The sequence below is a fragment of the Lineus longissimus genome, chromosome 3 (assembly GCF_910592395.1).
Source record: "Lineus longissimus chromosome 3, tnLinLong1.2, whole genome shotgun sequence".
NCBI lineage: Eukaryota > Metazoa > Nemertea > Pilidiophora > Heteronemertea > Lineidae > Lineus > Lineus longissimus.
The window spans coordinates 10,850,385-10,858,447 of record NC_088310.1 but is presented as its reverse complement, the minus strand read 5'-3'; the positions used below and the strand labels follow the sequence as shown (position 1 = coordinate 10,858,447).

The window sequence follows — 8,063 nt, the reverse complement described above, 5'->3', positions numbered from 1 at the left end:
ACGTCAAGTGAATCCTGCCCCCAACGGTAAGTTTTTGTACAGAACGGTACAACGGTAAGTTTAAAAAAAATAGGATCTTTCGTGCTATTTTGATATTTTGATATTGCGGATTCATGTTATTTTGCTCGCGATGTGAATTTTTGAATGAAGCCACAGAAAGAAGAGGCACGGCATGCAACCTTTTGTAAATAAAGTAGTCTTGCTGAGAATTTTTGAATTTATTCAAATTTTGAAGTGTATGTAAACTTTCGGGCTATGCTAAAGAATACGGCATTGCATCTTTTTATAGTGTTTGAGTACATAACGTAAATAATTCGTAACAAACTAGCTAATAAAAATGAGGGTAGTTTCTTTTCCATATTTAGGATAAATCTGAGAAGAACGAGAACAGATTCAAAGTAGCCCCATTTAGTGAGTGGACAGAATCCAGCCCAATCCAATGTATTCACCAGATCATCATTTAAATGATCACTCGTGTGTTACGTCGTCATCTGCGTAAAGATTTTATTAATCTAAAATACTTTTTGATAACATTACCAATGGAGGCATTAAAAGATTAACTGACAGTTGCAACTTTTTGTAATTTGATATGATGATAATACTAAACATCACAATAAAAAAGGCAACTGCGAAAATCGCGGAGTTGGTAGCACTGGCTTGATCGCAAGACCCAAGCGAGTGTTCCAGTAGCCTGAAAATCAAATGTTTTGTTTTCTTGTTATAACGTCAGTATTTGGTAGATAGCCGGTATTCGATGTGATAAGATGGTATAATATTTGTCTTATTTTCCTAACATTGAAAACCAATTAAGTATCTGCTGTATTTTCGAGGCTGATTCCACAATAACTCGTCGGAATCCTTTGTAAAAAAGGTGTCAAATGCACTCCCTTTCAGTTCATTTCTCCCCTCCATTTCACCAGCCACGATAGATACCGGCGAGTCTTTATTTGTGGCCAAGAACTAGAATTAAGAGAAATAACATTGGCAACAGTGATTTGACACGTATTTGTTTACTTTTTAACATTTAAGAGAGGTGCAACGGCCACGCGGGACTCTGCAAACTCAAATTTAACAAAGTAACATTTCCTGGAACTCACAACTCAGGTAAGTCACATAAACAATAAAGTGGGACAGATAGTGTCAAAGGATCATGACGAGGCGTTTGCCGAACCCTTTCGGATATGCACCAAATACGGACTGAAACTATCAAATGTGGTTAGTGAATGAAGCAACTCGACTGTTACGAGCTCCGAGAGAGAACCACATGAATATGCACACTGTTTTTTAATCAAAAGGGGATTCGGTGGTCCCCCCCCCGACATATGTGTTTTGGTTTTTGAAACTTCAGTAATATCCAAAAGACACTTAAAACGGATATAATCCCGAATTGATCAAGAAAACACGGGGCAGGCGTTTCAAAAAAACATTTTTTTAGAGATTTCGATTAACCTTCAGAACGAATCCAAATCGGCCGTGGTGGGACCCCGAAGACACATTATGGAGGAATAGATGTTTTTATGGGATACCATTAGTTTTGCATTCTTATTTTTCCGAAAGAATTATCAATATTCGCTAGCAGGCTTTTTATGCTCCCAGATATAAAGAGAGTTATTTTTTGGTGGTTCGATTGCGAACCACCATCTGTGCTTGGTTTTTCGTTTTTACTCCTCTATAGTCCCATGTATGCATCTGCGTGAACAAATTAGTTCTCATGTTTGTAACGTCCAAAAAGACAATGCTATTCTGCCTAGATCCCTCAGATTAATCTCAGCTTGATTCGCACACTTGAATTTACTAATAGCCGCTATAACCTGCTGAATAATTGATTTATTTAATACCCATTTTGTTCCATACATCGTCGATGTATAGCGTAGTAATCTTATATTGAGTCGGTTGTCTGCTTGTGGAGGTCAAGCTGTCAATACGCGATGTGAATGTACACATTTTAGCTTGCTGGCGCCATCAAATGCTACACTTTTTCACAGCAGCATCACATTAACAGTGATATTCACCTTTTACCCTGATTTGGTGGATTAGCAAGTTGATTTTTTGCAGATATTCAACATTCAGTCGCCAAAAAATCCGCGCCGTCTAAATTGTTGGTGCTGGCGCCTATCGATAGCCAGTTGAGTTCGCGAGTAAGCGTGGCGGGAATTTCGAATCACCTGATTTGGTGCGCCACACAGTTGAACTACGGTAAATACAGTACTGTATGCGTTTAGCTGGCCACCACCAGAAGATCAAAATAGGGCTATATTTATCATTATACATGTTCAAGCAATAAGCCATCATAGATCAATTCGCAATTGCATTCCTAAGCTTCATAGGCCTACTGAATGCGGACAAATTCCTATGGGACTGATCATGCGTCTATTTCCCCAGTCACCCTAGAACATGTATAATGATGAATATAGGCCTATTTTGATCTCCTGGTGGTGGCCAGCTAATTCAATGCATACAGTATGTGTGTCGGTAATTTCTCCTGAACGCTGCTACCTATATAGATTTACAATGAAAAAATCTATGACAGGTTCCTCTGATGATACCACATCACATTTCAACAACTCCTGCCCAGATTGCCCCCATCATATGCGCAAAAACCTCAGTCCCCGCCCTGCCCACAATTCGAACCACCCCTTCAGTCTTTTTTAAAGACTGCTTGTTTCTCGTGTTCTCTGATCATCAGTCGGGTGAACTTATTGAGAGGCCAATGGGGGTGGGGGGGGGGGGGGGGATTCCACCCAATGCACTGGCTAAAACATGTCAGAAGGCGGAGTTCGGGGGGTCTTCCCCATGTCAACAGCTGCGTGAGTTTACTAGAGCTTGCACTTTACGTATGAATCTGTCAGAGTGCCAGACTACGATAGTCCGGACACCTTTCCAGGGGACATGTTCCATTTCTACACCGTCATTTGACTATTGTGATGATGCAGTTGAGATACTGCTGAAGAGATAGCCTAAACGGAGAAAACCGCCTATCAAAACATAAAATTGCCGGAAGAAACTACAGCTGGTTCCCAACCAGGGGGTTAGGGACGGTTTCCCCAAACCTAAAGGCGCTGCGCGCTTACTAGGGCACTGCACTGATGATACTAAACATATTTTGTATGTTTAAACAAAGTGGTTATAACAACATTATAAACTTATTTGTAATATAAAGCAAAAACATATTATCATAAGGGTAGAGTTTCCGAATTCGAGATTTCAAATTATGATAAAAGAAATTCACAGCATCGAAATCAGCATACGAAACAAAATATTGTTTTTCGAGGCCAACCTAATAATACAACCGTAGAATTAATGTAGTGATATGTTGACTAATTCAGCAGAAGTCTTTGCAAACCCAAGTATCATCAGTTTCGTTATTTTCTGTTTTACACTAATATAGTTAAATGTCATCTTACCGTATCATCACAAATTATTGGTACATGTTTGGTACTCCTCCACTAATATGTGAACAACACCCTTGGGGTGTTGATCGGACTCAATCTGTTGCCAACAGGGGGCGATACGTGAAAACAAACTAAGTGCGATATTTCGCTTATTAGTGATTCATTTTTGATAAAAAAGGTAGGCCTACTTCTTGCTAGGATACATCACATATCGTATGAGTTTTCGATCAGACCTACTTTTCAAGGTTACGGAAGGCAAATGGTTTAAATTGACCGTCTATGTCTAACTATGGCACATTTCTTAACCACAAAGGTATGAACTTGAAGCTTGATGCAAATGACCCCATATGTAAGATAACCCCTGACACTCAATTTCGGTCCGATCTGATTTTCAAATTGACCACCAGAGGGCAAAACTGAAAAGGTAAAACGTGCAATATCTCACTTAACGGTAATTTGTTTTTGATAATTTTTTTATGGCATCTACTCCAAGCAAGGTACATCATAAGTTTAAAATGTTTTTGATTAGACCTACTTTAAAGGTCACAGAGTTCAAATGGCATAAATTGGTCGTTATACTTTTAAAATTATGGCACATTTCTAAAGTACAGTGACCAGTGTACCCAATCTAGTCAGGTCAACTCAGAGCCAAAAGTTTGATTTGATTTGATTCACCACTTGGCCACTAGGCGGCCAGATTTGAGAAAAAAATTAAAAGGTAATAATTGCGCGCCTGACTACTTGCCCGCTTACCACCAATCTGATATCATGGGTACATCTAACCACCACGATGTTTGTGTTGCATGGGTTTTTGATATGGTCGCTACTTTTCGAGGTCACGCGGGTTAAATGGCATAACACTTCCCTTTGGCTATAAACTAATTGCACGTTTCTTAACCAGCATAAATTTTCAGCTAATATCTATACGGTGAGGACAGTGGTCTTTGGCGGTTTCATTGTTGTTATTATCATTGTACAATATCACATCACACTCAAGTTCATCACCCTCTAATGCTAAAGTCTCTGAACATTAATCTCAACTTCACCATCACACGCACCATTACAACTCACCCATTATAAAATCATCATTCTAATATAAACCTGCCTGCCAATCAAATAGGGAAAAATATCGATGGTTTTGCTTTAGTTCGGCTTGCTTTCTAAATACGAATAACAACTAACGATTTTTAGGATTCGGGTGACCCAGCTCTTCTTATACTGTGAACAGATCTGCCTATTTTGCTTATTTTACAGGGTCGAATAGGGTCATGAAGTACGGTATTGGTATTCCCGCTTTATCCTGCTTATACAGGAACCAAGATTACACTTTCACAGCCCAATTGGATTTTGGAATTCGATTTTTCGACATTGACACTCGTGCCAAGGGAAATACCGCTTACGCGAGTCACAACACAGCTTACGGACGAAAATTATGGGAGGCAAGTGCAAATTTGAAACACATTGTTATTAGATAATATATCAACACATAAGTGTATATTAAGGTGACTGTCATGACATTGCTACCAAACCATCAACAATGTCGTTCTATTGATTATTATTGTATCAGAAACAATCGAATGAATGCAGTTAGGTCAGTACTTTAGCTTTCCACTGAGAATACAATGTTCAAAAGCGCTCGATCACAGTCAAAAATATTCTCGGAAGAGAAATGGTTTCAAGTTTGCGGAAAGAGATTAGGTCTGTTTCTTTCATCAGGTCGTGACTCAGTGAATTCCACATTTAAAGGGCATTTACTATGAAAGTCGTTACCCAAAATGTTATGACCCTAAAACGAAGCTCAACGGAAAGATACTGTGCTTCTGATGGGAGTGATCGGCCGAAAGAGTTGTCGTGCGATTTCCACTGGCAGATATTGGCTTTTGCTTGTGATGATGCCCGAACAGCTGAGTTTTAGGAATCATCACCCCGACACTTCTCTGCGTACCAACGGCTTTAATGATCACCTTCCTTAGGAATGTTGTCTTGAATATATTTATTTTGAAGGTGGCGAGACAGGCTGTTGAATGATATACGATTAGCAATTTGAAAGGCCCCTTTGGTTTTTGTCAGAGTTCTATGTTAAGCACTAATCGTGGGCTAATTCCCTACACTCATTGTCAGACTTGCCGTCGGCAACGGCTAAAAGGTCACTGGCTCGTTGGTAACACATGCAGGGAAGGCGAGGTGGGGTAGACAGAAGGAAAACCGGAGCCGATCCACGGGGAAGGTACAACAAGAAAGGCTATATACATGGGAGTCAGCCGGACTTGGAAGACTGCAGGAAAACAGAAATACGTTATTTTGCCCATTTATTGTGCATTTAAAAGAATTCATGCATAGCAAAATACACGGTCTATTGTCTTTAAACAGCGCCCACTTTCACCTAAGCCTAAATTCCCTTTGTTCTACTGTCTTATCGAAAGCTTGATAACATTGGGCCCAAATCGGCATGAACGAATAAACGTAATGGGAGTTGGTGACCCTATGCAAGCTTTACGTGTATTAGCCGTCTGAGGCGCCCATGGTCCTAAGAATTATTAAGTGTGGATCGGCGTCCGATGACGAGAAGTGTTGTGCTGACCAGCTAATTAACGCTGCAGTACGTTGATGGGAACACAAATAATGACCATCGGGTGCACTCTGTTGATAAGAGAAAAAAATAATTTCAGATTATACGAGACATTGACAGCTGGTTGAATAATCCATCGCACAGGAACGAGGTTATTGCCATTCGATTCCAGGACACCACAATGCCCTCCGGCTTCGACAGGTTCATCCCCATCTTCAGAGAATACTTTACTGGAGCAAACGGGAAAGTCAGCAGCAATGCGATGATGGGTTGGCCGACTCTGGGAGAAGCAGTGGCACAAAATAAGCGCGTGTTCATTTTTATGGTGGACAAGCTTTGTAACAGCAACTGTCGGAGGCGTTACCCCTACATTCACCCGGTAGGTAGCCGCACGCATTTGTCAATGACCTACATAATTTTAGTGACCAACAAATTGTATTAACATGTATCCCACCGAACAACCAACATGACCATCAACTACAACGAATTCCTTTTTGGGAATCAATTGGCCACCGTTGGGAAAACATGGTTTTTCATATGGTGCCCCTTCACAAGGTAGCAAAAAAACTACTTAATGCTCTTTCAGCCCCCGAGATTCCCGGAAACGTATATTTAGCACTCAAAATTTCCAAATGCTTTGAAGGGGGGGGGGGTTAAGACCCGCTCGTTTCCAAGATCACGGCCATACGATGTTCAAGGTTTCAAATTGCAATATGGAAGAATAAAAATTTGCAAAACGATATATTACAATCAACTGTTTATCTAAATACAAATGCGATTGAAGTGTCATCATTCTAGAACTGCTACTTTTTTCTCTCACTCAGGCTGATCTTTACAGCGACACATGGCTAGATCTTAAGTTGACTTCATCATGTAGTAGCATGCCAGAAGATACAAGAAGAAAGTGTGCAAGCATAAGCAACTATTTTGTCATTGTCTCAGCATTTGCCACCGAAGGCCTGTGTGTCAGTGCGTTGCAGAAAAAGGTAGGTTACAAAATTATTTGAGGCACTGGGTACTAGATAAAGCTCTACAAGCCTAACTTCGCTACTTTTAAGAAAATGAAGCGGACTATATTTAATTCCTGAAAAAAAGATACACATTGTGAACGTGATCTGTCTCGTTATTGTTCGAACATCCACTTATCATAATACTCTAGCCCATCAAATCATTGGGAGCAGATACTCTTATCGTGACAATTTAGTTTGCTTACTTCACATAAAACTAAACTTCTCGCCAAGCACGTAAACCGGATGTAAGGACTTTAATCATGAGAAATTTCAAGAGTAGTACATATTAGTTAATCTATTTATTCATAGGTAGCCGAACCTACTAACCAGAGCAAAATTTCTACTAAACTATCATTTCAGTTAAGATATTTTTGGTAACTACGTCAATGTATCTAATTCAGGAACAACAGTTTGTACGAGAACTCTGATTTATGTGAAGTAGGCACCTTACTTCACGACAAGATCATTTTTACTCTGCCCCCGAAATGTTGTCACCGATTCAAAAACACGTTATCACGTGCTTGGGGGGGGGGGGGGGTCATTCAAATTCACTAAACCTTACTTTCAAAAGTTGAAAAACACATGCTGGGGGTAAATGGACAGATGCACCCTTTGAACATATTGAGTCTTAATGCTAAGTATTAATAAGCGTTGTAGATATTTTCAGAAATCTACAATTTTAAAGCACCATTTCGGGGGGGGGGCGTGTGTGAGAAAAACATGTGTTTTGCGCACTTTCGAAAATGTATTGACCAAACAATCCTGTAATTTGTGCGCACATTCAACCGACAGCCACTTTTCATTTGAGGCGTGAATTTAAATTCTTCACTTTGCAAATCAGATGTTTTCCATAATCATGCCTCATGCAGTGTCAGACACAAAATATTATTTTCTGCAGCTGGGGGCGCACCGTAGTAACCACCTGCAAGATCGTGTCGCAGAGGTCTTTAAGATCATTTATCAATCATGATTAATAGGAAGTTGAACGTTTTGTGTTGTAGCATCGTGTTGTCGCCAAAGACGATAGGCGACCATGACACTGACGCCAATGACACTGACGCCAACAAACAAAATCGTTCGTTTTTTATTCAG

General features: G+C 40.0%; 1 long non-coding RNA gene across 1 annotated transcript; it reads left to right on the top strand.

Annotated features, from left to right (window-relative positions):
• The first annotated feature begins 1,026 nt into the window (after positions 1–1,026).
• Positions 1,027–6,329, top strand: LOC135484437 (uncharacterized). Its single transcript, XR_010446449.1, has 3 exons — positions 1,027–1,104; positions 4,647–4,831; positions 6,062–6,329. It is a non-coding gene; the product is annotated as an uncharacterized LOC135484437 (long non-coding RNA).
• Positions 6,330–8,063: the final 1,734 nt, after the last annotated feature.